Source organism: Triticum urartu, chromosome 3A, assembly GCF_056163025.1.
Source record: "Triticum urartu cultivar PI428250 chromosome 3A, HENAU_Tu73, whole genome shotgun sequence".
Lineage (NCBI taxonomy): Eukaryota > Viridiplantae > Streptophyta > Magnoliopsida > Poales > Poaceae > Triticum > Triticum urartu.
The window spans coordinates 299,119,578-299,129,240 of NC_141875.1; positions in this window are offsets into that span (position 1 = coordinate 299,119,578).

The following is a 9,663-nucleotide window of genomic DNA, read 5'->3' on the forward strand; positions in this document are numbered from 1 at the left end:
TCTACAATATTAAAACTATATAATATGAAAATACATTTCATGGTGCATCTGAAAATATGGATTTCGTATTGTGAATGTTGATATTTTTTAATATAAAGCTAGTCGAACTTTACCAAGTTTGACTTTGACCAAACTTTATATGCAGACTGGGAGTACTAGTGTGAGAACTGCACATGTCCACTTGCTTGGTCAATTCAAGTGATTTTGAGCTCGTGCCTTCTTTTTACATCATCCTCTTCCTTCCAGCTCGGTTGTATATACATTGACAAAGGCATGAACAGCCTATTTTCAGAGTTTAATTTACTAGTACTATGGATTTTTTTCATTTTTTTATTCAAAATGGATTAACCGTCAATATTTCCAAATAGTAGAATATTCACCATCAATGACTCATTTTCATTTTATGTATGCCGTCGCTATATTTGGGAGCTTCCAGGGAGAATCTTTAGCTCGGTTGCGGGCACTCCATTGAGATTCCTTTTGATAAGGAAGATCTTCATGGATTCATTTCTGGAAACCTGGAAGAGGTTGTAGCTCTGATTTCCTAGTGGCTTGGAGCAAATGTTCCTTGAAATTGTTCCATGGGCAAGAGTTTGGTTGTCCATGGACCAATTAGCATTGTTGGATGTGTGCTTTTCTACTGCAAGTTAGCTTTGGCTTCAGCTGTAGGAGGGGGGCTCATGTATTGCGGGAAGCCATAATCATGAAGTGGATCCTTCGATCATCCTGCTCACTGCAATGTATATTCACATTCCTGTAGGGTCAGGCAGTGATGGACATCGCCAAGAGGCATCTGCAAAATTGATGTAGGGCCAAAGCCCTAGGTAGTGATCTTTCACGACACAATGAACATAGGGAAGAACATGAAGAAATTACAAGAGAAAGATTCAAGAACAAGTCAAATCACACATCCACACAAGATCCACAAAGATACATGAACAACAAAGGGAACAAAGATACAAGGTTCATCCAAAATCCAATAAAGGAGATGAGGTCTTGAATCCAAGATGGATCTTCCCTAGATGGGGTCTTGCTAGGGGGTCTTCTCACATGGAGGCCTTGATCTCCATGGGAGAGAGGTAGATGAGCAAAGGTCTCTCTAATCCGAGCTATCACTTTGCTAACCCTAGCAAGAGGATGGGGATGGTCTATTTATAGTCTAGGTGAAGTGGGGGGGGGGGGGAGGGTTATATGGCCTCTTGGCCGTGGCTGCGCCGCAGGCGCTGGATGTCCGGCACGACTCGGGGCGCCGGATGTCCGGCGGGGTGGTGGTCCACATCTACATCGGTACTGGCGGATTTTCGGAGAGGCGCCTGATGTTCGGCCTGTCACGGGGCGTCGGATGTCTGGGGGTTGTCTGAATGCCCGACCGTTGTAGATTCGCCTGGCGCCTGTTTTGCTCTGATCTTCCACTGTTTGGTGGTGCCAGATGTTCGGGCTTCGGCCAGACGCCTGACCGTTGTAGCTTGGTGGCGACTCCACTTGAGGCAATTCTTGATCCGCATCCGTGGTGACTTGTCCTATGATCTAAGATCCTCCATGGTCGTCTCCTCGGTACCTAAGCACACATAAGTGTCTTCGCTTGAGGTAGTAACCATGTCTCACATGCGGAAAGTGAAGGTTCGGAGAGGAGTGAGTTAACCTTGTGTAACGCCCCGGATGTAACTTTCCTAATTTGTACTCCAACTCTTGCCGTTTCCGGCGTTAAGTTATTTTATTTTCTCGGGTTCGGGTCTTTGTCTCCGTGTGTTGTTATCGTCGTCATGCATCTCATATTATGTCATCATGTGCATTGCATTTGCATACGTATTCATCTCTTGCATTCGAGCATTTTCCCCGTTGTCCGTTTTGCATTCCGGCGCTTCGTTCTTCTCGGGTGGTCATTTCTAGCTTTCTTTCGTGTGTGGGGATTAAACATTTCCGGATTGGACCGAGACTTGCCAAGCGGCCTTGGTTTACTACCGGTAGACCGCCTATCAAGTTTCGTATCATTTGGACTTCGTTTGATACTCCAACGGTTAACCGAGGGACCGTAAATGCCTCGTGTGTGTTGCAGCCCAACACCCCTCTTATTTGGCCCCAAACCCACCTAACTCTGCTCCATCACCTAGAGCGTTCGATCACGATCGCGTGGCCGAAAACCGCACCTCATTTGGACTCTCCTAACTCCCTCTATGCCTATATAAAGCCCCCTCCAAATCCGGATCCTCCTCTCCCTCCGAAACCCTAATTTCTCCTCCGTAGCCGCCGGACACGTCCGGGTGGACCGGACGCGTCCGCTCCGCCGCCTGCAACCACTCCCTGCCTGCCACGTGGCCGCGCGTCGCCGCCCACCGCGCCGGATCTGTTTACCATTTGCATTTTTGCCATGCTTGTTTGAACCTGTTAATGGATGAATTGTCCGTAGCTCAGTGCTAGACTTTTGTTAAGCATCTTGAATGCTTCCCTGCCATGTATTTTGATGCCATGTTTGAGTGCTGTAGCATGTTCATCTCATTGCATTTAGATGCCTACTTGCTGTAAATCGCAGACCGGTGTCATATTTGAATCGCTCGCCATTTCCAAATCGTAACTCCGATTCCGGCGTTCTTTATATCGTTTTCAAGCGATTTCATCTCATCTTTCCAGTGGAACACTTGGATTCCCAAGTTGAGGCCAGGTTCATGCATTTCCTGTCACATCTTGCGTATGCATCCCGCATCGCATCCCGCATAGCATATCATCCTCGCATCATATTGTTTGATCCTTGCACGTGGTTGATTGTGTCCTTGTTGCTTGTTTGTCTTGTTTGGGTAGAGCCGGGGGATGAGTTCGCTAACGAGGAGCCCGTTGAGTTTGCTTTCGAGGATCCAGTCAACTCTGACAGCTTTACAGGCAAGATGATCATACCCTCGAAATCACTACTATCTTTGCTATGCTAGTTTGCTCGCTCTTTTGCCATGCCAATGCTACGATGCCTACCATTTGCTTGTCAGCCTCCCAAATTGCCATGTCAAACTCTAACCCACCATGTCCTAGCAAACCGTTGATTGGCTATGTTACCGCTTTGCTCAGCCCCTCTTATAGCGTTGCTAGTTGCAGGTGAAGATTGAAGGCCGTTCCTTGTTGGAACATTTATTTACTTGTTGGGATATCATCATATTATCTTGTTATCTTAATGCATCTATATACTTGGTAAAGGGTGGAAGGCTCGGCCTCTTGCCTAGTGTTTTGTTCCACTCTTGCCGCCCTAGTTTCCGTCATATCGGTGTTATGTTCCCGGATTTTGCGTTCCTTACCCGGTTGGGTTATAATGGGAACACCTTGATAGTTCGCCTTGATTAAAGCTTTTCCAGCAATGCCCAACCTTGGTTTTACCAATTGCCACCTAGCCTCTTTTCCCTTGGGTTTCCGGAGCCCGAGGGTCATCTTATTTTAGCCCCCCCGGGCCAGTGCTCCTCTGAGTGTTGGTCCGAACCAGGCAGCCTGCGGGGCCACCTCGGGGAAACTCGAGGGTTGGTTTTACTCGTAGCTTGACCTATCTGAGTGTGCCCTGAGAACGAGATATGTGCAGCTCCTATCGGGATTTGTCGGCACATTCGGGCGGTGTTGCTGGTCTTGTTTTAACCTGTCGAAATGTCTTGAAGAACCGAGATACCGAGTCTGATCGGGACGTCTTGGGAGGAGGTCTATTCCTTCGTTGACCGTGAGAGCTTGTCATGGGCTAAGTTGGGACTCCCCTGCAGGGATTGAACTTTCGAAAGCCGTGCCCGCGGTTATGGGCAGATGGGAATTTATTAATGTCCGGTTGTAGATAACTTGAACCTAAATTAATTAAAATGAATCAACCATGTGTGTTACCGTGATGGCCTCTTCTCGGCGGAGTCCGGGAAGTGGACACGGTGTTGGAGTAATGTTTGCGCAGGTTGCTCTCTAGTTTCTCGCTCGCGCTTTGCCTCCTCTTCTCGCTCTCTTTTGCGAATAAGTTAGCCACCATATATGCTAGTCGCTTGCTGCAGCTCCACTTATATTCACCTTACCCTACCTATTAAGCTTAAATAGTCTTGATCGCGAGGGTGCGAGATTGCTGAGTCCCTGTGGCTCACAGATTACTATTACACCAGATGCAGGTCCAGGTGATTCCGCTCCAGGTGACGCGTTCGAGCTCAAGTGGGAGTTCGACGAGGACTCTCAGCGTTACTATGTTTCCTTTCCTGATGATCAGTAGTGGTGCCCTGTTGGGGGTGATCGGGACCATGTCGCTTGTTGGGTTATTTTTCATTTTGGCGCCGTAGTCCGGCCATGAGTGTTTGGATGATGTATGTTATTTATGTACTTGATTGACGTGGCGAGTGTAAGCCAACTATGTTATCCCTTTTTCATTATATATATTACATGGGATGTTTGTGATGATTACCTGACTTGCGACATATGCCTTCAATGCGATTATGCCTCTAAGTCGTGCCTCGACACGTGGGAGATATAGTCGCATCGAGGGTGTTACAAGTTGGTATCAGAGCCTTCCCCGACCTTAGGAGCCCCATTGCTTGATCGTTTTTAGCAGCCGAGTTGTGTCTAGAAAAATGTTTTGAGTCATTTAGGAATTATATATCGGAGAGTTTAGGAATTATTTTTACGTCCCAGTCTCCTCATCGCTCTGGTAAGGCATCCTGACGTAGAGTTTTGACTCTTCTCTTCTCAAATTTCACTAATTTTTTTTTAGGATCACGCGGGTATCTTGGAATCGTTCCGATGGTTTTATGATGAGAACATTGTTTTGGTGCCTCCTGTCAGGGGTTTAGTGGAAGTGTCCCGGGGAGTTGAGCTCTGAGGTGTTGTCATCATAATTTTATCGTTGCAATTCTGGAATACTTGAGTTTAGTACGCCGACATCGAAAATCTCTTTTATGCAGTTCGTTGGTGAGATAACCTCGACGCCACCCAGTACTGGGGCGGGAGTTCGGGAGTATCGCCATAACTTGTATAACGGATGCTTTTCGAAGGTTGAGGTAGATGGTTTCCGAAGTTTTTCTTGGTTACGTGTTGAAGGATGGATACAGCTGGATGTAGGATTTGCTAGTTTGGGTGAGATATTATGCTTCCCCTGTATCCCAAACACCTGATTGCATAACCGGAAAGGTTTGGGAGTTTCATAGGTGGGAATTCTAGTAGCTCTAGTTCTTCTTCCACGGATATTGGTTTGAGATTGGGATTTCTTACCGATTATTCGTTCTTGATCCGTACCTTGTTGATTTATTTATCTACCTTAATTCAACGTGGCTTCTCAATTTATGGATATGTGACCATTTCAAGAGGAATGCATTCGTTCATTTTGTTTGGATGTGAAGACTTTATGTTGCAATTTTCATTCCGTTGGTTTCAGCTTCATTTATCTGTCTATGTGCTAACGGTGGTCAACCTCTTCAGGATGGCTCCCGCTAAGAGCACCAGTCAGAACCAGAATCAAGATCCGCCACCACCTCCACCTCCTCCGGAGGCATGGCAAGCTGTGATGGCCGCTACCAATGCAAACACACAGTTGATCATGCAAATTCTCCAAGAGCGCAATCAAGGCAGCCAAGGGAATCAAGGCAACAATCAGAATCATTTTGCTACACTGAACCAGTTCCTTGCTAATGGGCCAAAGACGTTCAGCAATTGTGTTGAGGCAACCGATGCTGACAATTGGTTTGTGGATCTGTGTAAGCATTTTGAGTGCAGCATCGTCAGGCCTGAAGATTTCGTCAAGTTCGCTTCCTTCCAACTCAAAGATCAAGCTGCAGAATGGTTCCAGCAGTACAAGGATTCCAGAGGTGGACGTGTGATCACTTGGGATGAATTCCGTCAAGATTTCCGAGCTCATCACATCCCTCAGAGCGTGGTTGAAAGTAAGCGTGAGGAATTCCGCAACCTGAAGCAAGGCTCTTTGTCTGTCTATGACTACAACAAGTTGTTCCAGAAGCTCGCCCGCTTTGCCAAGCAGGACGTACCTGATGAGAAGAGCATGATATACCAGTTCAGGGGTGGTCTCAGAGAAGAAATTCAGCTCGCTCTTGTTCTCTTTGAGCCCTTGAGGTACGATGAGTTCTACAACATGGCACTGAAGCAAGAGGCCGCTCGGTTGAGGTGTGATGCTTCCAAGAAGCGAGTCAGAGATGCTACTCCCTCTTCCTCTACTCAAGTGGCCAAGCAACAGAAGTATTGGCTTCCTCCTCCTCCGTTCCGTCAGCCGTATCAGCAGAAGAGCAAAGGTGGCAGTGGTTCTTCCCACCCACCCAACCCTGGCTTTCAGAACAATACTTTGTCTCAACCTCCAAGATCGAGTGCTCCATACCACCGCCCGCTTTCAGAGGTCACGTGCAACAAGTGCCAAGAAAAGGGTCACTATGCCAACAAGTGTTTCAACCAGAGGTGTCTTCCTCCTCCTCCTCCTGTGAGATCGGCAAGTACAGCTGTGGTCAAGCATAACCCCAAGCACGCCAAGGTCAATTTGATGAATGCAGCTCAGGCAGAGGATTCGTCGGATGTCATGATGGGTAACCTTCCTGTTAACGATGTTCCCGCAAAAGTTCTTTTTGACACTGGTGCATCGCATTGTTTCATGTCAAAGCCATTTTTTACCAAGCATGAGTTCGTTTCTTCTCATTTGGGTAAACAAATGGATATCGTTTCTCCTGGCAAACGTTTGAGTGCTAGTCTGGAGGTGCCAGATGTTACTATCACGTTGGGCGATTACAAGTTCCTTTCTTCCCCAATGGTTCTTGGTAACTCGGATATTGATCTTATTCTCGGGATGGATTGGCTCTCTAAGCACAAGGCTCAGCTTGATTGTGCAGCCAGGCAGATTCAATTGACTCATTCGTCTGAGGATGTAATTGTCTTTGCCGCTCGGGATAATACCATCCGTCTGTTTTCTCTCAATGAGAAGGATGAACTGGATGCTATCTCGCAAATTCCAGTCGTTTGTGAATATCAAGACGTCTTTCCAGAAGAGCTTCCAGGAATGCCTCCGCACCGGCCAGTTGAATTCGTTATTGATCTTGAGCCCGGTACGGAACCTGTGTGCAAGCGTCCTTACAAGCTCGGACCTGAAGAGTTGAAGGAGCTGAAGAAGCAACTCGATGAGCAAGAGAGAATGAGTCTCATCCGGCCTAGTTCTTCTCCGTGGGGTTGTGGTGTTATTTTTGTGAAGAAGAAGGATGGACGGACCGACTTTGTGTTGATTACCGTCCATTGAACAAGAAGACCATCAAGAACAAATACCCACTTCCCAACATCAATGAGCTGTTTGAACAACTCAAAGGTGCCCAAGTATTCTCCAAGCTTGATCTCCGTATGGGTTATCATCAGATTCGTATTCGTGAGCAAGATATTCCCAAGATGGCCTTCAGGACAAGCTTTGGTTCGTATGAATACACTGTCATGTCTTTTGGCCTCGTCAACGCTCCTCCGACGTTCTCTCACATGATGAACTTCATCTTCAACGCCTACACCAATGACTTCGTGTTGGTCTATCTCGACGACATTCTGGTTTTCTCCAAGAACAAGGAAGATCATGCCAAACACTTGCGTTTGGTGCTTGATAAGCTCAGGGAACATCAGTTCTATGCCAAGTTCTCTAAGTGTGAATTTTGGCTCGACGAGGTTCTTTATCTTGGTCATATCATCTCCGCCAAGGGCATTGCCGTGAATCCTGAGAAGGTGTCTGCAATTGTGAATTGGGAACCTCCTCAGAATGTGAAGCAACTCCGCAGTTTCCTCGGTCTCGCAAGCTATTGCCGAAGATTCGTTGAAATCTTTTCTAAGATCGCGAATCCTCTCTCAAATCTCCTCAAGAAGCACGTCAAGTACGTTTGGTCTCCGGAGTGTGATATTGCTTTCAACACTTTGAAAGAGAAATTGATCACTGCTCCAGTTCTGACTCCGCCTGATGAATCCAAACCGTACGAGGTCTTTTGTGATGCCTCTCTCCAAGGTCTTGGCGCAGTGTTGATGCAAGAAAAGAAAGTTGTTGCTTATACCTCTCGCCAGTTGAAGCCCAATGAGAAGAACTACCCCACTCATGATCTCGAGTTGGCGGCAGTTGTGCATGCTCTTTTGACTTGGAGACATCTTCTATTGGGAAGAAAAGTGGACATTTTCACTGATCACAAGAGTCTCAAGTACATCTTCACTCAGCCTAATCTCAACCTCAGGAAAACTCGATGGGTCGAAATGATTCAAGAGTATAATCCGAGTATCGAGTATACTCCAGGCAAGGCCAATGTGATTGTTGATGCATTGAGTAGAAAGGCTTATTGCAACAGTCTGATTCTCAAGCCTTATCAACCCGAGCTTTGTGAAGCTTTCCGCAAACTTAATCTGCAAGTTGTTCCTCAAGGTTTCCTCGCCAACCTTCAAGTCTCTCCTACCTTGGAAGACCAGATTCGCCAAGCCCAGCTTCTTGATGCTATGGTGAAAAAGGTGAAGATTGGGACTGCCAAGAGTCAACCCAAGTACAAGTGCTACTGCCTTGATGACAAGGATACTCTCTTCTTCGAGGATCGTATTGTTGTGCCCAAAGGTGAACTTCGTAAAGTGATCATGAACGAGGCTCACAATTCTCTCCTCTCCATCCACCCTGGGAGCACGAAGATGTATCAGGACCTCAAGCAAGCTTATTGGTGGACTCGAATGAAGCACGAGATCGCTCAATTCATGAATGAATGTGATGTCTGCAGAAGAGTGAAGGCAGAACACCAAAGGCCAGCAGGTCTCCTCCAACCTCTTGCCATTCCAGAATGGAAGTTTGACCACATTGAAATGGACTTCGTGACTGGGTTTCCAAAGTCCAAGCGTGGCAATGATGCTATATTCGTTGTCATCGATAAACTCACCAAAGTGGCTCACTTTCTGCCTATCAAAGAGTCGATCACTGCAGCTCAATTGGCGGAACTCTATACCTCTCGAATTGTCTCTCTGCACGGTGTCCCACAGGTGATCTCTTCAGACCGTGGCAGTATCTTTACCTCCAAGTTTTGGGATTCCTTTCAGAAGGCCATGGGCACCAACATCCGCTTCAGCACAGCTTTCCATCCTCAAACTAGCGGTCAAGTCGAGCGTGTCAACCAGATTCTTGAAGATATGCTCAGGGCTTGTGTGATCTCCTTCGGCATGAAGTGGGAGGATTGTCTTCCTTATGCTGAATTCTCCTACAACAACAGTTTTCAAGCAAGTTCGGGCAAGGCCCCATTTGAAATTCTATATGGCAGGAAGTGCCGTACCCCTCTCAACTGGTGTGAAACCGGTGAACGTCAGCTTTTGGGTAATGACTTAATCACAGAGGCAGAAGAAATGTGCAAAGTCATTCGTGATAACCTCAAAGCAGCCCAATCCCGCCAGAAGAGCTACTATGACAGTAAGCACCGTGATTTGTCTTTCGAGATCGGAGATCATGTTTACCTCCACGTCTCTCCTATGAAAGGTACTCGTCGCTTCGGTATCAAAGGGAAGCTTGCCCCCAAATACGTGGGACCTTTCAAGATTGTCAGCAAGAGAGGCGACCTCGCCTATCAACTCGAGCTTCCTTCAAACTTTGCAAATGTTCATGATGTGTTCCATGTCTCTCAGCTCCGAAAGTGCTTCAAGACTCCTGACCGCACCGTCAACTTCGAGGACATTGAGCTCCAAGAAGATCTCTCCTAT